The 24,071-nt window shown below is 36.2% G+C and overlaps 1 protein-coding gene across 4 annotated transcripts in view; it reads left to right on the top strand.

The window, feature by feature from the left end:
- Window positions 1-24,071, top strand: part of adgrb3 (adhesion G protein-coupled receptor B3) — a 151,297-nt gene that overhangs the window by 3,179 nt on the left and 124,047 nt on the right. The window lies entirely within an intron of this gene.

Raw genomic sequence — 24,071 nt, 5'->3', positions numbered from 1 at the left:
TGGGTGTACCGAACATGAATGTCCTCTCTTGATGTATTTTATGTTTTTTTTTTTAAAGTTATGTCAAAAGTGTAACAACCTGGATGGCGATGAATTAATTACCTTAATCATGTTTTTTTTTTTTTTGGAACAGGGGTACTAAGTCTATTGTATTTTTACATCATGTCATCTCTTTCATCATTTAATATAATAAACCGTTTGACATGTTTATTGGAATTCACTACGTAATTCCAAACCTAATTCAATTCCTATATACTGTTGGAAAAGAACAGGGTCAAAGCACCTGACACCATACTTAGCCTTTTGGCCTAAACGTAATTGTTATGCTGCTGTCAGCCTCCGTCAGTGACAAGCGATCGGTTGTCCCTCTGCTGCAGCAACAGATCGCCACAAATGCCTTTGAAGGCTTTTGCTAGCAATAAACATTTCTGATGGGGGGATGATTCATAATGGAGTTGTATCAGGGGCACCGATATTACAGCTAATTCGCATCTGTAACATTTCACAACTGGCACAAGATAGTGATCAACATGGAGGCAGGGATGACCCAGCATACTGTTAATGGACAACAGCTCACAGAGATGGTTGGCCGAGAATTGACGCTGACAGTCTCACTTCAATCCCAGCACAGTGATTCAAAAATAATGAATAATGAGGTAGCGAGAGAGGGAGGGAGTAACCGTCCTATGGCATTCTGGTTCCACTAGCTGGAAATAATAACCCCCCAGGGAGAAGGTGGCAGCTTTCCTGATCAAGCGGAACACAGTGCTTTGGAATTATCAAGGTTCAGTTGAGTTAAGAAGGCCCCCAATTTCGTTCTTCATCCCCCTTTTCAAATTAGCTTTATATTCCATTCCAAACTGTGTCATATTCCATATACGATCTCGTAACTGAGAGGGATTTCATTTGGTAATGTTTTAAATATGAATCAAGTTTTATAATGAAGATTAAGCCATTGATTATTTTGTTCCCCAGTTATTGTGTGAGCGTTTTATTATGTCACAGACTCTATAATTAATATCAGTCCTTCTGTATCTACTGCATGAATTCTTAAACTGAGGTCTCATCTCAAGGCATTTCAGTCATCATTATAGGCACTGGAAATATAGCTTTAACATTAAAAAGTAATGTTTCAGTAACTTTCAGCTATCTGCTTGTTAAGAGGAGCTTAAATACGCCATTTTTTTCTTTTTTTTTTTACTCAAAGATTACACTGAAAGCTTCTATTTATAGAGCAGAGGCTTTAGTGGATTGCTATCACAGGTTTAAAAGAGCACACAGCCCCGCTGTAGTGTCAGAATGAAGCTTCTGCCCTCCCGGATGAGCGTTCAGCAGCGCTGTACAGAGCGGGTCCAAAATAAATGGTTGTCTTTGATATCCCTCACGTCAGGTTGTGTGCATGGTAACAAAGTGTGTCCTTTGAAAGGGGCGATGAGAGGATCACTAAAAACTGGTTTTCTGGTTCATTGCACTCTGCAGGATGATATCCAGCAAGCCAGCAAAACATGAGCTTGATTATACTTTATGATAACAGTGTTTGAAATGCTGCCTCGCCAAGGATGAAAGTAAAGTGTTTTGAAATGTAAAAACGTATTAGACTTGCATAATGGATAATTATGATGCTGGTGCACATTAAATGCACTTGAGCAGGCATTAGCTGATTGCAGGAATATTGCAGCGGATTTATGGTTTTGTTGGTGTATTAACACGTAAGGTTTGTTGAACTTGGCCTCTAACAGGTTGATGTTTTGGACTATAACTAACCAGAATTTCAGTAAACAGATCTGAATCTAAAACAGCCAAATAGTCATTTGTTTGAGGGCACCTCTTTGATCAGTGCTAATGTAACCAGGAAATGTTTTTATACCCTTTTAGAATGTTTGAATCTTTCCATTTGGAGTTGGAAGTCTTTTTCAATGTGGCACTTTTTGACAGAAGTTGACAAGAACATCATCCACACATACACAGCAGTGAAATACATCTCATTCAACCTTTATACATACAAACTAGTGATTTCTGTAGAAATGTCAGGCTTTGCGTTGAAACCACGGTTGGGAAAATGGGATGCCAAGGCTAGTTTTGCACAGCAAGGTAGTCTATAAAGCAGGCTGCCAAAATGTATTCACAGCTCCAACATTCAAACTGATATGACATGGTTGTCTGATGTGACATAAAGAACTTGGAGGTGAGAAAATAATAACAGATGAAATGGCTTTGAATGAAGTTATTCTCAAATGCTGACAATTTGCAATAAAGATTTTCACGCATTTAAGAATGGTTTAATATTTTTTCCCGCTTCCAAGTTATGTATATTCTTGATGCACCAATGCAACTCATATTTTACTTGGCATGGAGTTATTTGTGTACCACAGTCTTATTATGGATGATCTTTTTAAGCAATGGTCCCCATAGGGCTCCTTGCTTTTGTGTGGTGGCCATATATGGGACATTCGGGCAATCCCACAGTCTTATTATCACCAAGTGACATTTCTTCTCTTTATTTCTGTATCATCTCCTCTCCAGGCACAGTGACACTTAATGTGATGGCTCAAAGTCAAATGCTCCGAATTGTGTCTCCTAAATTAGTCACAAATGAAGCCCTGCTGGAGAAGATGAGCAACGTCTCGAGGCTGTCTCTCATTACTCTCTGTCTCTCTCTCTCTCTCTCTCTCCACCACTGGTCTGCCCTCAGACAGCAGTGGCCGTTTGCTCTTTTGCCTGACCATTTCTGGTGAAGAAACTTGCCTGACTGCACTGCAGGGTCCGGGCCCCTTGCTCTCCGATCTGTGGGGGAACTGAACTGTCACTTTGTGCAAACGACCCTTGTCAGGCCCAGGGCTCCAAAGCGCGTTGTGGAGCAAGAAAGGGGAATTCGGCTGATGCTAATGAAGTGCACGTCCACAGTGTGTCAGTTTGTGCTGAGTCATGCACATGTGATAATATACACCCACTGGAATTTAAAATGTCAGATTTCAGAGAAGCGCGAATGGTTACAAATGAGAATGAAAAGCAAGATGATTTATTTAGTTTTCTCTGACCTCTGAGTGCTAGGTGGATTGCATCATTGCACCAATCAATTATTTGTAAACTTTCTTACAGTTGCATTTGCAGAGAAATTTGTCTTAAACCCTTTAGGTTTTAAAGATATTGAAGAGAACACTGCTTGTTTATTGGTAGTTTAGGAGAGCGAGGCCCCTTTTATGGATGCTAGGGGCCATGAGAAGCATAGTGCAGCCTTTTATTCACTTTGGATCAGTAGTCACAGCGCATCATGTTCATCACCATTGTTCCCTCAACTTTGAGGCCATCTTGAATTCTAGTCACTTCTTGAAGAGAGAATGCATGCATCCAGTTTTGTCTAGTCTACTCATTTACGTGTGCAATAAGTTATTTCTGAATACATACATACATACATACATACATACACATACATACACACACACATATATATATATATATATATATATATATATATATATATATATATATATATATATATATATATATATATATATAAATCTAAAGGAGGAAAGGAGGAAAAAGGATGAAAAGTAGAAGGGATTAGTGATATCTGCTGAGAAGAAATGTTGTTTCAGAAGTTATTGTGAGTTATTGAATTTTGATACAAGATTACGAAGGTACCAGGATTGTGCATTTATTTCATAAATAGGATCCATTTGATTTATTTACTGACTTCAAGATTCAGACTCTGATATAGGTAGGGGGGAGAGTTTAGCATACATCCATGAACATTGCATTTACCAATAGGATGCAAAACCTCTCTGGTACACGGATTATTTATGAAGCTCATGTCATTCAAATACATATAAGTAAAATTTCTTCTAAAGCCTTTTATAATGATGCCAGTGTTAGTTTTTGCAAAGCCAGCAGGAAAAAAAGGTAATAGGAACTGCTAACTCTCTAGTGTGTTCAACCTTTAACTGTGATGTATTTGTGCAATTTATTGATATCATAGGTACAGTATGTGGAATCAGACAATGGCAACAACAAAAACAAATGAAAATGCTTTATTATAATTGGAGTAACACTTTTGTGCTTTGGGGGAGTGGTGGAATACCATACAGTATATCACAAAATGTAGGTATTTATATATACATACATATATATATATATATATATATATATATATATATATATATATATATATATATATATATATATATATATATATATATATATATACATATATATATATATATATATATATATATATACATATATATATATATATATATATATATATATATATATATATATATACATATATATATATACATATATATATATATATATATATATATATACTAGGGGTGTAACGGTTCACAAAATTCACGGTTCGGTTCGATACGATACACTGATGTCACGGTTCGGTTCGGTTCGGTTCGATACGTTTTAGATACAGCAAAATGTAAAAACATCTCAACTTTTCAGAATGCCGCAAGCGCACCGCGGGTCATGTGACAAGAACCAACCAATCAGCTTCATCCTTTCCCGTAACAAGGTTGAGAGCTCAGCCAAGATGAAGGAACAGCTGATCATAGTTGTATATGGATTGCAATTTTGAAATAAATTTAGTAGCAGAGCCACTGCAAGCGATTTTTAGAGCTGCAAATCCATTTATCCTTCGCTGAAATTTCCGCGTCTCATGGAGAGAGCACGTCATTGTTGCTTAGCAAAGACAGACGCCTCATGAGCGCTTCTGCCCGAGCGCTTTGGAAATGAGGAGAAAGACGTGCTTAACGTTTTCCACGCGTTTTTAGGAGCGATATGTGAACGGCCCCTAAGGCGCTCGCTCACTCAGCACGCGCTGAAGGCTCGTTGCAAAATGTCTAATGCATTTAACAGACCAGAAATATAAGATCCTAAAATAACCAACAGGTCTGGTGTTTGGGTTGGATTCCCTGTAAGCTATAGTGTCTAAATGCTGCAGGGATAGTTTGCTGCGTGCATGTTTCTCCTTTTTTTCGTCTTTTCCCAGATAGTACTGACGCATATATCCCAGATATTCCCGCTGGTGTTTTTTTTTTTTTTTTTTTTTGTATTCCCGCTGGTGTACCCTGTCATGTTGCAGATGCGACATACCGTTGTTTTTTTATCCACCACTCTCTTGCCATCACCATTATAGCTTAATACGTTGTTTGGGTTATTGGGCTACCTTGTTGAACGCATATCATTATATTTCTATCTCTCTCTTTTTTTTTTTTTTTTTTCAAATATAATTAATTACTCCAACGAACCGTTCGGTATACATAATGCGTACCGCGTACCGAACCGAAAGCGTCGTACCGAACGGTTCAATACGAATACGCGTATCGTTACACCCCTAATATATATATATACGTATATATATATATATATATATATATATATATATATATATATATATATACATATATACAGTTTTGTTCAAAATAATAGCAGTACAATGTGACTAACCAGAATAATCAAGGTTTTTAGTATATTTTTTATTGCTACGTGGCAAACAAGTTACCAGTAGGTTCAGTAGATTCTCAGAAAAAAAACAAGACCCAGCATTCATGATATGCACGCTCTTAAGGCTGTGCAATTGGGCAATTAGTTGAAAGGGGTGTGTTCAAAAAAATAGCAGTGTCTACCTTTGACTGTACAAACTCAAAACTATTTTGTACAAACATTTTTTTTTCTGGGATTTAGCAATCCTGTGAATCACTAAACTAATATTTAGTTGTATGACCACAGTTTTTTAAAACTGCTTGACATCTGTGTGGCATGGAGTCAACCAACTTGTGGCACCTCTCAGCTGTTATTCCACTCCATGATTCTTTAACAACATTCCACAATTCATTCACATTTCTTGGTTTTGCTTCATAAATAGCATTTTTGATATCACCCCACAAGTTCTCAATTGGATTAAGGTCTGGAGATTGGGCTGGCCACTCCATAACATTAATTTTGTTGTTTTGGAACCAAGACTTTGCCCGTTTACTAGTGTGTTTTGGGTCATTGTCTTGTTGAAACAACCATTTCAAGGGCATGTCCTCTTCAGCATAGGGCAACATGACCTCTTCAAGTATTTTAACATATGCAAACTGATCCATGATCCCTGGTATGCGATAAATAGGCCCAACACCATAGTAGGAGAAACATGCCCATATCATGATGCTTGCACCTCCATGCTTCACTGTCTTCACTGTGTACTGTGGCTTGAATTCAGAGTTTGGGGGTCGTCTCACAAACTGCCTGTGGCCCTTGGACCCAAAAAGAACAATTTTACTCTCATCAGTCCACAAAATGTTCCTCCATTTCTCTTTAGGCCAGTTGATGTGTTCTTTGGCAAATTGTAACCTCTTCTGCACATGCCTTTTTTTTAACAGAGGGACTTTGCGGGGGATTCTTGAAAATAGATTAGCTTCACACAGACGTCTTCTAACTGTCACAGTACTTACAGGTAACTCCAGACTGTCTTCGATCATCCTGGAGGTGATCATTGGCTGAGCCTTTGCCATTCTGGTTATTCTTCTATCCATTTTGATGGTTGTCTTCCGTTTTCTTCCACGTCTCTCTGGTTTTGCTCTCCATTTTAAGGCACTGGAGATCATTTTAGCTGAACAGCCTATCATTTTTTGCACCTCTTTATAGGTTTTCCCCTCTCTAATCAACTTTTTAATCAAAGTACGCTGTTCTTCTGAACAATGTCTTGAACAACCCATTTTCCTCAGCTTTCAAATGCATGTTCAACAAGTGTTGGCTTCATCCTTAAATAGGGGCCACCTGATTCACACCTGTTTCTTCACAAAATTGATGACATCAGTGATTGAATGCCACACTGCTATTTTTTTGAACACACCCCTTTCAACTAATTCAACTAATTGCCCAATTGCACAGCCTTAAGAGCGTGCATATCATGAATGCTGGGTCTCATTTGTTTTCTGAGAATCTACTGAACCTACTGGTAACTTGTTTGCCACGTAGCAATAAAAAAATATACGAAAAACCTTGATTATTCTGGTTAGTCACATTGTACTGCTATTATTTTGAACAATACTGTATATATATATATATATATATATATATATATATATATATATATATATATATATATATATATATATATATATATATATATATATAACATATGCAAGTACATTTTTGGATATACCCGTACAATGTGCATATTGACAGCATCCACAAGTAATGTAAATGTAAAATGTTAAAATATGTTGCATAGTTTAGGCATTCTGGCTAAAGTGATAATTTTGGTTATAATATAGTTTTATATTTTCTAGAATTTCTTTAAATAAAGTCAGCTTAATCCCATGAATTCAAAGATTCTTAAAAATGTGTACATCCTAGAAGTTGTTCATATGTGCAAGGCTTACATTTATTGGTGCTGTGAATATTGAAAATGTTACATGTTTACATATTGCTAATGAAATCATGTTGGACTGTCTTTTTACACACTTTTAACGTGGAATGGTTTTGTAGGGAATCTGAATTCTGTTAAATCAAATTGATTTAAAAATTATGTTGTTTTTACAGTAAATTTCAGGTTTTAGTTTCTGTGGCCTTGCTCTGTCTTGCATTCGTGACAGAGTTGCAAAATATCCAATAAGTTTATACAGAAAAAGTCTGTAAGCTTTTTTTCTCCTCATGAAAAAATATGTAAGCATCCACATTATGTCTTTTGATTATACCTTTGAAATAGATGGGTCTCATGCAATGTAAGTCTCTCACTGTAACCCATATATAACCCATAACATAAAGAAGGGACAAATGGAAATGAAACTGTGAAACAATCAACATTATCCTCTGAGATTTACCCACTCTTAATCTGGAATATCCCTTAAACAGTTTCATACAATTTAAAATATCAGCTGCACATCTGACTGTTTCAGAATAGTGACTTCAGCATCCAAAGTCCATAAATGTTTCCAGGTACACAGCTGCCATCTCTCTTTCAAACAATAAAACGCTCAATATATTGTCAGATTGCCTTATGTTAGCAAAAATTTTCTCTCCTGGATATTTTCCGGTTGGACAGAAGAGCCATAAATGGGTGCATATTGAATTTAATTTTAATATACCAAATTGGGCTCCTCTGTGTCACATTGGAAAACATGAAGGGAAAGGTAGCCCTGAGCAAAAGTTTTGTAATTATTTGGGTCGTATATTCCACTGTGTTTACAGAGTCAAATCAGGTAGATAGCTGTAATAGATCACGTGGACAAACAAGAAATCCCAAGGCCCCACTTGTGATCTCAAATGTGTTGTGTATTTAAATAAGTGAGCACAGAAATTCACATTTGCATTTTCAGAATGCTGGGAGGCCGGTTTGGCCTGAATAACACGGTTCAGATTAATTATGTGATTTGAGAATATTGAAAAATTTTCAGAATAGCTACAGACAAATCAAATGGGTTTCATTCTAAATGCATCTTCTCTTTAATCACCATTTTTAATTAATATTGATTGGCGTGAAGTAATATTTATGCAAATGACCTGATTTGCATTTCCCAAATCATTTCTTTCTCATTTAAACCATCTTCTTTGGTAGGCTTGAATCCTTTCTCTGCCAGTTAGTTACATCCCACAAATGTTTGGCAAGTGCATAGTTGCTTAGATTTCCTGGGAGGTCCCTGACTGCTGAATGACCATATGGTCCTTTTACTAGCATCATCATCAAAATTATGCTCTCATGGTGCATAGGAAAATACATGGCTTCTGATTGGAGGATTACACTTTAAAGGGTCATCCAATCAGCTTTCCCACACAGTGACTTTAGGGCATCAAAAGAGCTGAGAACTGCATGTGAAACTCGGGATGTTCATGATCATTTCTTAGAGTAAGCAAAATTTTCATTGTCATCATGTTCACCATGTTTACATATGTTACTATTTTACCTTTCATTTTGCTCTTTTCAGACCTAACTTACCGAGAGCTTTTGCAGTCTTATCATGGCCTCCAAAATATTTGGCCTTTCCTGATTATTCGAAAGTAGTTCACATCAAAACGATATCAGATTTTCTCTAGTTTCAGGAAGATTATATTGGTTGTCAATACATTGATATAAGATTGTTGTTAGTCTGTGATTATGCAGTGACTTTTATTTCTCAGGATTATTTTACTCTGAATTGACTGTCTAGTGAAAAATTACTATGCATACAGGCTCCAAAAGTCTGAAACTTCATTATATGTATATATGATACATACGCTGTATATATGATTAATATACAGTATAGTGAGTGAAATTACTATTACCTGCTAATTTTCACATCAATAGTCTGCCAGAATGGCTCTCTGTGGAGTATTTGTGAACAGTCTTTCTCCTGTGACACATTAAGCTGAAGTGTTTTAAAACACTCATTGATTCATTATGCTTTGGGCTGACCATGTTCAGTGGCCATGCTGAACTACCGTTTGTCACTGTCTGATTAGAAGATAACAACAAGCTCTGAACCTGAAGAAATAAACATTGCATAAATGTGCTTAATTAAAGTATTCCCTCTTTGGAACCTGTGAGGTCATATCCTTTTTATCCTGCCGAAACAGTTACAGCTCTGTATTTAATGTTGTGTGTAATTTCTGAACTACTAGTGGGACAAAATGGATCTGCAGTGGCTGTTTTTAAATAAGTTAGACCGGACAATCCTTTTTGTCTGATATTGGTCAGACAAATAGACAAACAGTCCCATCCCAAACACAACCCTTACCAAAAAGAAGTTTTTTTCAGGTTTATTTATTAAAGGGGTCATATGATTTTGCTAAAAATAACATTATTTGGTGTATTATGCGGTTTAAAGTAAAAAAAACACATTATTTTCCAAATACTTGATTTTCCTCTATACCCCACCTTTCTGAAACGCCTTTACTTTTTATACTTTTTAAGTCTCATCGTTCTGAAAAGTGAGGTGTGCTTGGCCAGCTATCCAGTGCTTTGTGATTGAATTCCTCAAGCGTGGGATGGAAATGTTACACCCCTCACCATACTGTGATGACGTGTGTCCCGACATGACAAGAAAAAAAATAATAAACCCATTACAAACATAAATTTGCATTATAATGACTTACACTGTCGTATTATGCGTTGTGTTGCATATCACGCCGCATTAACATGAAACCATGTCTGCATTTGTGATCTGAGTAATGACAAACAACAAGCGCTAATCTACACTGGTCAAAACTTGCATTTGAATAATCAGTGGCAAATCCTTTACATATGTAAAGGTACAGAAGTGCCAGACTGTCCTTCCAAATATTGAACTGCCCCACTTTTTTTAGAAACATACATTGGTTTCACGAGTTCGCCTTGCAGATAACAAAGCAAGAAGAATAGTATGCGAATTTGGCATGCTGCCCAGGGAGAGGGCTCCGAGCCCAGTGGCCCCGAACACTGAGCGCTACGCCCCAGAATGGGTCAACAATGATGAGTCGGGGTGTTGGAGGGATGCTAGAGAGAATGAAGGTAAGGCTGCTATGATTATTTATAATAGGTCTAGGTTCTCTCTCTAGGTGGTTGAATGGATGGTGCGGTTATTGAAAGTGAATTGGCTGCATTGATTATCTGTGCGTGCTCCTCCAGAAATTTGTTAATAAAACATCACGTTGTAGACTACTCTCTCAGGAAACAGTCCTCATCCTTAGTAAAATGCATTGCACACATATTTGGGAATAGTGTTGTAAATACAACTTATCCACTGAGTTCTAGTTGTGTCCTCTTTTGGATAGTTTCACTTACACAGCGAAACACACAGCTTCTCCATAACATGGCGACGGTGACCACAGCGAGGATGTAGACATGTGGGGGCGTGTTAGAATAAGCCATTTTAACTTTTATAAAGAGAATCTCTTTGAATTTAAGTGTAATAGCGCCCCCTACCATATTACAATGAAAACATTCTCGGAGCAAGTATACTGTAGGTTAAATCAATTTAGACTTTTTTGAAGAATAAGTATACTTAAATTTCATTTTAAATGTATTTCTGAGAAGTGCATAAAATTTTTTTTTTTTTTGTAAAGGTAATGATTAAGACAGTGTTGCTGTAATGCGATGTTGCAGTTTTTGCAAATTCAGTAAGAGTAGAAATATTGTGTGCTGGTGCAGCTGAAAGGGGGGGAAAAAAACGTTAAAATGGAAGGCAGGTGTGAAATTACTCATTTGTCACAAATTACTATTTAGTCACAGAAATCATGATGATGCCCCTGCTGAGCTTTACCAACACAGTGGCCAGTGATTTGTCTGGTCTTGCTTATAATTGTCCTTAGAGTATAAGGATCTATCACCTATCAGTGATTTTTCTACTATTTATTGTATTTGTAGTCAAAACTGATTATTTTATGTCTTTTTAGCAAGGTTTGTACAGCACAGTGGTCAACTACTGTTGTTTTTCATTGTGCTTTATAAATAAATTTTGATTTGATTTGATTCCTGGTGTGATAAAACATAATTGTCTCTGTGTGAAAAACAGCATTGGCAGTTAGATTATTGACATATGATTTTGGAAGGAAAGCAGGTGGAGCAATTTTTTGTGTGTTATTTCAATTATTTAAACTTTTTGGGGCTTCTCAGCATGACTGAAATTAAGCTCATATTGTTAAAAGCTGATGATAAATCCTCCATTAATATTCATTTACCTCTGTTTATCTGAAACAGAAATAATGAGCACGTCCTCCATTTCACATTACGGGGGATTTTTGTTCTTTGGCATCTCTTGGGAGGCTGCTCTGCATCCATTTGGCACAGATATACAGCAAGTAATTCTTGTGGAGGAGCTCAAATTTGTCTTTGTGGCTAACAATGGACCGCTCAAGGCATTGATTCTGTTCATGGACTTTTAAAGTGTGATACAGTGCAAGGTTATTTAGCTGATCAAAAAATATTTGGTCGCTCGAGCCAGTCCAACATGCATTTGATTCAGATTTTATGTGAATAGCTTACAATAAGTCGCTCCAAGTGTGAAATGAGCTGAACTGATTTGTACGGACAGTGGATGGGTTTGAGCCTTTAGCTGGATGATTCATGGCCGCCTCAGACACTTTGTAATGATAATAGTGACATCCGCCGGGTGCTGATATCATTCTGAAGGAAAGTTTTTGTCATGCACCAAGAAAATAATTCGAACAAGAGGATTTATGGAATGCGGCTACGCTTCTTGTTTAAAGTTTAAGACATTTTCTCTGTAGAATTATGATTACTAAACTAGCATTGTCTTTCTCCCTTCAAAGCAAAAAATTGTCTTGTCTGTGTTTCTTTGTGGATATATTTAGTGGATGATTAGTATTGCTGTAAGTGTGTGTGTGTATGTGTACAATTATATATATATATATATATATATATATATATATATATATATATATATATATATATATATATATATATATATATATACAGTATATATATATATATATATATATATATATACAGTATATATATATATATATATATATATATATATATATATATATATATATATATATATACTTTTTTTGCATCTGATTCATGAATCATTTTGTTTTCTTATTTAAAAATAGGTGATGATGAATTATGCAAATTATGTTAATGTTGTCTTTCATACTTCAAACACAGTGTCCTATGAATATGTGCTGCCAGTAATGTTTCTATGAAAATGAAGTGATTTGCTTTATCCAGAATGTGTTGTTTGTAGTTGATGCAGTTTACATGCACTTTCATTTACTGTGATATTTTAACACCTGTGCCATTTTGGAAAGCAATTAACAAAACTACTCACAGCATGCCATGAAAATACTGTTTTATGCCTTGTTTTAAAGCATTTCATGCAGTTGTTTTCTTCAGCCTCATCCAATACAACTATGCATATTCAAAGATTTTAACTTTTCTCTGTGTAACAATACTCCAGCATTTATGTGACAGTTCCACAGTCACAATTGCACGTCATAGCATGGCAATTACAGTGAGCCTAAAATAAGCTTTTCCATTAACATCTAACCTGTATTTGAACCAAATGAGACTGTCAGTAACAAAAACTGTTCTACTATATGTAATATCCCAAAAGAGAAGAATGAAGCATCCAATGAGAGATAATTTAGCGCCGACATAAGAAATCAGTGTCAGTGAGCAACTTCTTTTGAGAAGTACATTGTGCTATTTTGGACATATGCTTGACAGACATTTCTTTGAGATCAGGCATATGGGTTCAGAAATGTACATTGTTATAGATAAGCCAGGTTATAGTGATAGTTGAATGCCCTTTAGAATAAAAGGAAGACCTCATGGGATATTTTTGTTTCACCATTCCACAAGCTTAAGTACTAAACTTAGGATTAAAAAAATACCAAAACTAAATAGAAAACTTATTTTGCTTGAAGTGCAATACTTTAGATACAACAAGGACATGAATAATTAACATTTGAAATTCCACACTATACAACCGCACACTGTTATGAAAGACCAAAAATAAACAAGTTAAAAAGATTTCATTAGTCTAATAAAGCATTAGAATGGAAACAGGCTTATTTTCTCCCTCATTATAATGTAGGATGCATGCACAAATAAAATTCAGTCACCAAGAGAGAGAACTTTCAGAAATGGGCAATGAGATTAACTGGCCTATTATTAATGTTACAGCCATAAAACAGTGATGTGATAGGACAAACCGCAGAGATGAGAGTGCTTCTCAAGGACGAGTCGATGGAGGGTTGGGCGACCGGGGAGAGCTGACGAGCACGCAGACTGACACAACCTTAGTGGAGCAAGGCTGCACTTTAAAGTCACCCTGGGCCGCCACGTGGAAGCCCCTGAATAGTTGACGGGGCTCGAGACGCGTGTTTCAAAAGTGATTATTTTCCACGACATTCTCAGCAGAGTTATTTGAGGGCAGGGTTTGTTTAGCATCTGTGTAATGTAATGAGAACAGAGATAATGTGCATTTCCTTTCATGCTATGCCGTATTGAAATCGAAAAAGCGATTGTGTTTCACTTGAAAATCGAATTGAAATCGTTGTTGCATCTGTCATTTGCAATTGAAAAAGCAATTATAGGTTAGCGACAGTTGCTGCAAGTGTAGTACAACTCGCAATTAAATTGGCACTTTTGAATGTGCGTGTCACACAAGCTGTTATCAAACCATACAGTTTTATAACAGGTTGTTGCACATTAAGAAACCAGTTAGGGTCCTGTTATGGAGGTTTGTGGCAAGTTTGTTCATTTAGTTCTTTAAAAGAGCCCATCAAAATGTCAGAAAAAGCTTTTCCAGGACACTTTCATTTATAGAAGTTTTGCAAATTTGCCCTGAATGCATTTTAATTACTTCATTTTAATTGACTTCCTAGACGGTCTGTCTCATTTTGCTCTATCTGTTAAAACATGACATTCAGCGCAGAGCTCAGTAAGATGTTTCGACTTGGCCATAAAATTTGAAAGCCGGATCACTTTGAATGAGTTTCAAATGCAGAGAGGGAATTCGCTAGTTCACTGATAGCACCAAATTTCATGCGCTGTCTGTGTTGTTTTCAGGTTCGCTAAACAAGTTATGCAAATCAGGTAATGGCGCAAACGTACCCACAAAATCTGAAGGCAATTTGCACGCTACAATTCCTGTTCTTGCGGGCTGGTTCTGAGTGCTTGTGGAAGGATGCAGCAGTCTTCTGCAGTCTGACTCCATAAATATAAAGGCACAAGATATAATGAGCTTAATTTGCATAGAAACAAGGCGTGTTTGTGCTACAAAAATGCAAATGACAATTTAAATAAAGTGCAACGTCCAGTGTTAAACTGGATTGCAGGTAGTTAAGATGCAGATTTCTCTGCTGAAGGGGCTGAAGTGGCACAACTTTCAACTAGAGTTTGAATCGAATGTTGTAGAGAGAGACTCTTTTTTCCCCACTTGGGAGATAAATAAGCGATAAAAACAATTAGAGCAGAGATGATTTTACCTCCAAAAATGAGTACAGACACTGACCTTGCTCTGAGTTATTTTTGAGATCATTTCTCAAGGCGTTATTCTCTGACGCGTCATCCTTAAAGCAAATGATGATTTCTCTTTGTTCCCACGTGATTATGCTAACGAATGCTAATTTCATTTTCACCCGATGCATAAGCAGTCTCTGCTCGCTTTTACAATTTCTATTCCTTTGATTACTATCACAAGTAACCTTGGCATTATCTATTAGAATCATCTTTGATGCAATGGAAACTGGAACATGAAAGAAATGTCATCAATGTTTATGAAGAGTACCCTAATTTGGTGGTGTTCTCCTGTGAAATGCAAATGTTGCAATGACACCCTTGCTGGAAGTTGTCAACTTTGCTTAATCCTTTTATTTTTCCAAACGCCTTGGATAAATGTTAAACCGTGAGTTTTTCAAGGCTGGTCGCATTCAATTGCTGGAAATCACCCGCTTCTTGCTTCAAAGAACCTAAATGCAAAAATCCCAAACTACTCGATTTTAATTTGTTTTGTTTTGTTTACCCGCCAAAGACTCTTTTCTTAAAATCTGGTATAAAACAAAGTTTTTTTTATTTAATTTAATTTTAAATTTTTCCCTCACCAAAGATCCATATCTTAAAGTCTGCGATAAAACAAAGATCTCAAATGCCCACATCCGTCTAACTTTTATTTTATTAAGGCAATTTATTATAATTATACATTATTATGCATTATTATTACTTATATACAATTTGCATTTAACATCTTAAAAATGTTGCTGAAGTCCCTATGTGAATGTATGAGGTTTACTGTTGCGTTATAATGGATAAACACCTTGGCATGATCACTGATTCTATGCATAGACATTAGGTAGCATGGTCATAATTTATGCAAAGAAAGTCATTTGATCCTTTTACCTCCATAGTAATGAGGCTTATTGGATTTACACGTGCATTGAAGCCTTTAAAGGCAGCGATAAGAGAATTTGTATTGGCTAGATACAGTATTTTATACACATGACAATTTTCCCTTATCATGACTGCCAGAACTTCCAGACCAAAGCACAGCGAGGCGTCTAAAAGCAAGACGTCCCCCCTCCCACCTTTCCCACACATCGACTGAAACACTTTTACAATAGGTAACTTGATTACAGCATTTCAGTATTGCTTTCTGGAATTTGCCCAGATGGGTAAATCAAGTTCGCAGACAATAATAACTAAACTGCAGAGAATTCAATACATTCCCTCAATACCGGTGGCACATAAAAAGCTGCGACACCTCATGCAGTATCACAGAGGAGAGTGGAACTCAAAGCACACAAGTCATAATGGGATGTGACAGACAAATCAGAGGCACTCAGGAAATTTTCCCCACACAAGGAATCAATAGCAACACCCCACCTGAGCAGCCCTTCTTCTCCTCTGCCCTCTATCTCACTACCTCATTCTTTAGACGACAGGAAGCTGGAGACAATTTCCCAAATATAATTTTTTTAACAGAAAGCAGGATTGAGGCAAACAGGTGATGGCACATCTCCAAGGATACTTTAAGTAAAAAAAAAAAAAAATTCATCCAGGAACTGATATAGAAAAAACGTGTTTTCCATTAGAAATGGTCATTGTGTGGCTTTATTAATTGGCAATTGAGCAGGTTTCTCTGTGTATTTCACGCTGAATGGGTTTTGTAGTATAGGATTTGCTGTTAGTTTTGGACCACAGCCTGAGCTCATTTTCTTGAAGGGTGGTTGAGAAAATGGGTTTTACTCCTTATAGCGGTTGCATGTGAGATCAAAAGAGTCTTTAATTGGTATCGTGTTTTTTGTGATGTGATGAGTGCAACATAATTCCTCCTTTCAAGCATATCTAAAGATAAAACAGAGTTTAGGTCAAAGTTTTTCATGTAAGAGTTTTGTAGTCTGGAATGCATTTCGTCTGGTGTCTTGGAGATGTGAATATTTAATGCAAGAAGTTGTGTTCGGTGCACCGAGCGATGGATTTTGTTGATCTCATGGGTAAGACTGCAACTGGATCCTCCATTACATCCATGTCCAATGTCTTCGTTAAAGATATACAGTACTTAAATAATTTAAATATTCTAATTATTATAATTTAAAAAGTTTAAAAATAATAATGTTTTGACGTATTAAAAGTCTATGTTCAACACGGCTGCACTTATTTTATAAATAATATAATAAAACATTATATTGAATTATTATTATTTTTTTCTTACTTTTCTGTTTTAGTGTATTTTAAAATAAAGAGACAAAATTAACATAAAATAGCGTACTGTTTATGAAGAGAGTTTCAAATCAGCCATTTAGGAACCATTTAAATGTTGCCTTTAAATGTAGCTATGTAGACAACAAATTATGTTATATATGAGCATATATTACAATTCCATATATTAAATTGTCATATAAAGTTAAAACACACATGAAACCTAGGCACTGGAATATATATACAGTATATGCATATTGCCAAAAAAGACATCTATGTGTAAAATATTATGTCATGTACCAAATGATAAAATGTTAAATATGTTATTAAATTTAAAAGATAGACTAAAGTCCACTAAGGTCCTCTGTGGTATGGTGTACTCATTGGGTGCAGAGGGAGGGGTTGCTCACGCTCTGTGAATTTAAGCGACAGCGCTGATATGTAGTTTAGTGTTTATCTCAAGGGGACGAGTGTGTGAGAGCAAGACTGTGATCTTAGTTATCAGCACATTTACTTGTGATTGAATCTGCCTGTTACCCCATCAGCTGGTCTCTAGCAAAATCGCTCAGACACACACAAACACACACACACACACACGCACACACACACACACACACACACACACACACACAAGTTGAGCTCTATTAGTCTTGTTAAATATCGGTTTGCACTGAATAAACTTGCTCCCCATCGCCATTGGGCCATAGAGACAATTTAACATTTAGGAGGTACATGTCATGCCTCATTCAGACACTAATTTGTATTTTACTCTGAGTTGTCCAATGTGTCTTTCTGTGTACAAATGAACAGAATTTTTTCTCATTTTTCTCTTTTTACTCAATAACACAATGTATTTATCCCTCAGAGCAAAGCAAATGAAAAGGTAAATATGATTTGCAATTATATCTCACAACTGCATGTGTGATCTATAAATGCATTTACAGTATGTCTCCTTTGAGCAGCATTAAACTGTTTGTGTAAAGACACATACATAACACTTTAAAAATGCATCTGTGCCACCTTTGCTGTGTAAATTTGCCACTTTATGTATCATCATTGTGACTTTATATATAACATCTGCAAATATTTTTTTTACAATGTGACTTTATTTGCCACAATCAGTGTTATTTGAGTAGAGAAACTATTATAGTTTTTATACATTTTTTAAATTAGTTTTTAGTTGTATATTTGTTGGTATGGTATTTTTTGTAGTTTATTTTATTTGTATTAATTTAAATTTAATGCTGTGTTCACACCAAACGCGAATAGAGCGTCAAATTCGCGTCTACCGCGTCTAGTTTGCCGCTTGACCATTTTGAGAACATTCGCTTCATTCGCGCGAGTAATTCGCTTCATTCGCGCGTGGAATTAACTTCACAACAGACGCGAATTCGCGTCATGGGGGGGCTTCTGCCAGCTGAGTTCACGCAGCATTTTCAACCGCCATTTTTTTTCGGATAATTTTCAAAATATTACTGTTACTGTGTCATGAAATATAGTTTTAAAAGTATTTCAGGCGAGAATTTAGTTGTTTTAAACTCAGATATGCGGTTTATTTATAATGACAGCGTCTGTTTAAAAAAATGTGTTTCGCCGATCTCGGAGATGAGCTCCACATGATCAGCGGGAGCTCCGTCATCATGTATCCGCCGAGAGTAGCCTTACCTCGGCTAGATCTTCTGACATTTGCTGATGTCTCTTTAGTGGTTCAAGATAAAATATAATTCGTTTGCGGTAAAATGAAACGTTTCTTATCAATTGGCCTTTATTCAATTTATCTATTAATATGTTTTTTTATATACATATATGTCCTTTTTATTCCTGTCTCTTTTATTCCTGTCTTTATTCCTGTCTCTATAGAAATATGAACTTTTGTCATATAGCTCCGGTTGACTGCTCACTGACAACGTCTGTCGTTCCTCCTTGTTGAATGAGTGGAGAAGGGTATTCCTGCACAACCGGAGGCTGCAGGAACATTCAGTTGAATGAGTGACTCCTAGCAGGCTCCTGATTGGTTAACGCGGCGCGAATTGACGCCAAAGTTGAAATTTTTCAACTCGGGCGGCAGACGCGAATTCGCGTCAAACGCTAAATGCACAAAAAGCTCCTTCGAGCTTAACGCGCGTTTCGCGCAAAACACCCTATTCGCGCGTCAGTTCGCGTCATTCGAGCGAACTAGACGCGCGAATGAGGCGAATTCGCGTCTTCCGCGCCGTGCTTAACGCCCCATTCGCGCCGCGAGACCTCCAGACGCGCGTAAACGCGCCTTTGCATTGACTTATGCTGTGTTCACACCAAACGCGAATAGAGCGTCAAATTCGCGTCTACCGCGTCTAGTTTGCCGCTTGACCATTTTGAGATCATTCGCTTCATTCGCGCGAGTAATTCGCTTCATTCGCGCGTGGAATTAACTTCACAACAGACGCGAATTCGCGTCATGGGGGGCTTCTGCCAGCTGAGTTCACGCAGCATTTTCAACCGCCATTTTTATTCGGATAATTTTTAAAATATTACTGTTACTGTGTCATGAAATGTAGTTTTAAAAGTATTTCAGGCGAGAATGTAGTTGTTTTAAACTCAGATATGTGGTTTATTTATAATGACACCGTCTATTTAAAAAAATGTGTTTCGCCGATCTCGGAGATGAGCTCCATGCGACCAGCGGGAGCTCCGTCATCATGTATCCGCCGAGAGCAGCCTCGGCTCGGCTAGACCTTCTGACATTTGCCGCTGGCTCTGATGTCTCTTTAGTGGTTCAAGATAAAATATAATTCGTTTGGGGTAAAATGAAACGTTTCTTATCAATTGGCCTTTATTCAATTCATCTATTAATATGTTTTTTATATACATATATGTCCTTTTTATTCCTGTCTCTATAGAAATATGAACTTTTGTCATATAGCTCCGGTTGACTGCTCACTGACAACATCTGTCGTTCCTCCTTGTTGAATGAGTGGAGAAGGGTATTCCAGCACAACCGGAGGCTGCAGGAACATTCTGTTGAATGAGTGACTCCTAGCAGGCTCCTGATTGGTTAACGCGGCGCGAATTGACGCCAAAGTTGAAATTTTTCAACTCGGGCGGCAGACGCGAATTCGCGTCAAACGCTAAATGCACAAAAAGCACATTCGCGCGTTTCGCGCGAAACGCCCTATTCGCGCGTCAATTCGCGTCATTCGCGCGAACTAGACGCGCAAATGAGGCGTAAACGCGCCTTTGCATTGACTTAACATTGAAATCATTCGCGCCAGACGCTCTATTCGCGTTTGGTGTGAACACAGCATAAACATTGAAATCATTCGCGCCAGACGCTCTATTCGCGTTTGGTGTGAACACAGCATTAGTCTTCACTTTAAGTTTTAGCTTTTTTATTATATCATGTTAAACTAAATTAAAACAATATTTTTTATAGTTTGTTACTTTTATTATATTTATCTATTTATAATTTGTTTTATTTAGAATAATCACAGTACATACATATTATGTAATCAAATACATAATACATATTATGTAATCAAATACATATACTATTAATATAAATATATATGTATGTATTATAATATTTTTTATCTGATTCTTTATCTTCCAATACTTGTTGTATTTTTTATTTAGGTGAATTGGTCTTTCATAACCCCACATTCAGTATTTCTTTATTTTGGCAGCATTTATAGTAAGACATAACAGAATGTTGGGAAGTCATTCATTTTGAATGATGTCAGCCAGGAGCAAATAACAGTTTTCATTATTGCATTTGAGTTCGGAATGTCCAATTTAACAGGAAGAGAGCCCACAATCTTATGCTGCTCCTGATAGGTACAAAAATGTTTCCAAGGAGACATAGTGATTGTTTTCATCCTTATTATTAAAGTGGTCTGTTTCTCGCTTTTACCATACCCTTAGAGCCATTTCATTTCTTCCAACCTTGAACCATACGGTTCTTGTGTGGTCTATGCTTTTGTTTCGGTAGACAGTAGAGTATGTTTCATCTTTATGCAGAATTGGATTGCAGGTTGTTGATGGGGTTTGCTGATGAACGCTTTGTACTTCTACATGTCAGATAACTTGTTAGGACTGTTAGCTCATCAATGGTACTTATTTATTCTCTTAAGGATCTCTATTGCCATGGCAACCATTCTGAACCTGAATGGAACTGGGTTGGAAAAAAAGACTGAATTTTAGAATCTGCATTTTAATTTTAACATTTATCTTATTATGGTGAAAGGGCAGTTTGATAATTAAGGTGTTTAATTGCATGGCTACAGCTCTCTGTGGCTGCACTGGGGACGGTAAGGAAATCCATAGAGTGTACGGGCATATGGTGCTTCATAATTTAAATGGTTATTTTTGTCTGTGGTTGTCGGGTTCCTGGAGAAAATATGCAGAGATGTTGAAAACAGCCATGGTGCATAAATTCAACTGATTAGATGGTTAGTATGGCACTGCTCTCCATTTTTGGGGATTGATGCACTGCATTAAATGTTTACATGATGCAAATAACCTATACTATAGTCACGTTGACGTGAGATTATTCAGACATGGGAATTTGCACTATTCGATTTGTTTGCAGTAAAAATGCATCAAGGCTGTTATTCTTGCGGTTCTAAAGGAAGAAAACCATTGACATGCATGTGAAGTCATGCACAGTTTCATACTGTATATGGCTCATCCCATAGGTTAACTATTAATACAAATAAATTATATTAAGGAACCTATAATACACCCGGCGCAATGCGATGCAAGGTGCGGCGCAAGTGTGTTTGCTAGTTTCAGTCTGGCGATGTTCGCATTTTCCCATCCAGTGCCACGTCATTTAATTAGCAAATGCATTTGCACCCATTTGTGCGCCCATGGGCATGCTGGTCTAAAAAGAGGTGTGTTCAGGCGCATTGCTGGTGCATTGATGGCACGTTACGCCCAAAAAAAACGCCCATTACTCATTAAGAGAATAATGACGACCCGTTTAGACAGTGCAACCGGGCGCTAACCATTTTTCCATCGTTAAAATAGCAAAAGTGGATTTGGACACGCCCTCAGTGCACCTGCACTGTGCACTTTACACTTTGCATTTAGATCGTTAAAATAGGGCCGTAAATATTTTATTAAATAAAATACATGGAAATCACAAAATCCAATGAAATAAAAATAAAATAAAAAAAGCTATTTGTTAAGCAATATTCTTAGGATATATGTATATATTTTTGTTGTTCATTAGGGATGCATGAAAAAATATCAGCACGACAAATATTGTATCAGCGTACAATAAATATTTTGCCGATATTTATTGTGCATCCCTATTGTTCATTCAAACTGTTAAAAAATGCCAATCGTGTTTAACTGGTAATATATTTATGTTTTTCTCTGTGTCCTCAGTATCACTTAATATCTTTTTAGTATTCAGTAATGTGTTTTAAAAAACAAAAGGCGGACCTTTAATGACATCATCCTCCAGGAAGTGATATCATTTTAGTGGGACAACAGCAACACAAACATCAGTAAGTTTTTAGGATTTGATTAAATTAATGTTGTGTGTTTTTTGATATATAATTGGTTTCTAAATATTAAATCCTCTGGTACGATTGCAGATATATATATATATATATATATATATATATATATATATATATATATTAATCTCAACATTACGTTTACCTTAAGATACTTAACATTTATTTACTTCATTTTCTTGCTGCTTGTGTTGAGCTTGATCTAAGAATAAGCGCAATATAATGTCAAGGATACAGATCTAACTGAAGCGAGTTTGCTGTATACTTAGGCATTTCTTGATGTGAGATGGTAGCTCTCAAGGCGACAGATGCTTGTCCCAATCTGGGAATTCAAGTCCTCAAGTCCACAAGTGTACTTCACTGCGTCTCCCATGCTCATCAGCTCAGTGAAGAAGACCTTGGCTGTCATCAGCATGTTGCTTCAACACTGAGGTGCAATGATTGCAGCTTTCTTCTCTGATTAGCGGTGACAAATTAGAGAAACAAAACAGAGGGTGAGAGGGATCTTTGTTTTGTGTGTGAGAGAATAACTCATCAGCTGTTTAAATGAAAGATAGAAGTAAAAACAATATTAGTTGAACATGAGATAAGACACTGATCTGAACAATTTTTTATTTATTGATAAATGATGTAAAATAATAATAAGGTATTTTGATATAGTTGTAGCATGTAGTGGGGTTTGAAAGTATAAGGACCATTTTTTATTAAAAAAAAAATAATAATAATAAAAATAAATTAATTAATGAAGAACTTTTGTTACCAGTGTAAGAATTCAACTGAATGTTAAATGTAAAAATATACATGCATTTTACTTTTATATTTTATTTCTTACAGTTCATTTGTTTTAATTTTTTTAAACCCTAAAACTTATTAAACTTATTTGAAGGGTTAAATTAAATTTGTATTCCACAGTGCAGGCTTTGGACCCGACTTTATTCAACTCAATAAAATAAAATACAATTTAAATAAATAAATAAATTAATATAAATATTATTATTATTATTATTATTATTATTATTATTATTATTATTATTATTATTATTATTATTGTTATTATTATTATTGTCATGCTGGTTTGTAGTCCAAACATTTTAGCCATTTACTGCACTTTGCTATTCTTCTACTTATTTTCCTATAGCAGCTAATGAATCATACATCTTGCACATTCAAAGAAAATAGCTTAAAGCTGAAAATTAATTTTTTAGAGCTTGCTTTTGTTTTGTTTTGTTTGTCTTATGGAGAACTTGGTTAATCAGGCTAAGATTAGATTAATTGCTACAATTCTTATCGCAGATGTATAGAATTGATCCAAGATCATGTAAAAAACCATACAGAAAATGATTAATTGGTTCAGAGAGACCATCCCCTCTAGCGGTGAAATATTGACATTTTGCAGCAACTATAGTGTAACAAAGCCTTGTCTACTGAAAACACGTGACTTTAGCAGT

The sequence above is a fragment of the Carassius gibelio genome, chromosome B13 (assembly GCF_023724105.1).
Source record: "Carassius gibelio isolate Cgi1373 ecotype wild population from Czech Republic chromosome B13, carGib1.2-hapl.c, whole genome shotgun sequence".
Classification (NCBI taxonomy): domain Eukaryota; kingdom Metazoa; phylum Chordata; class Actinopteri; order Cypriniformes; family Cyprinidae; genus Carassius; species Carassius gibelio.
Note: the sequence above shows the minus strand (reverse complement) of the source record. Positions and strands in the feature narration are given on the sequence as shown.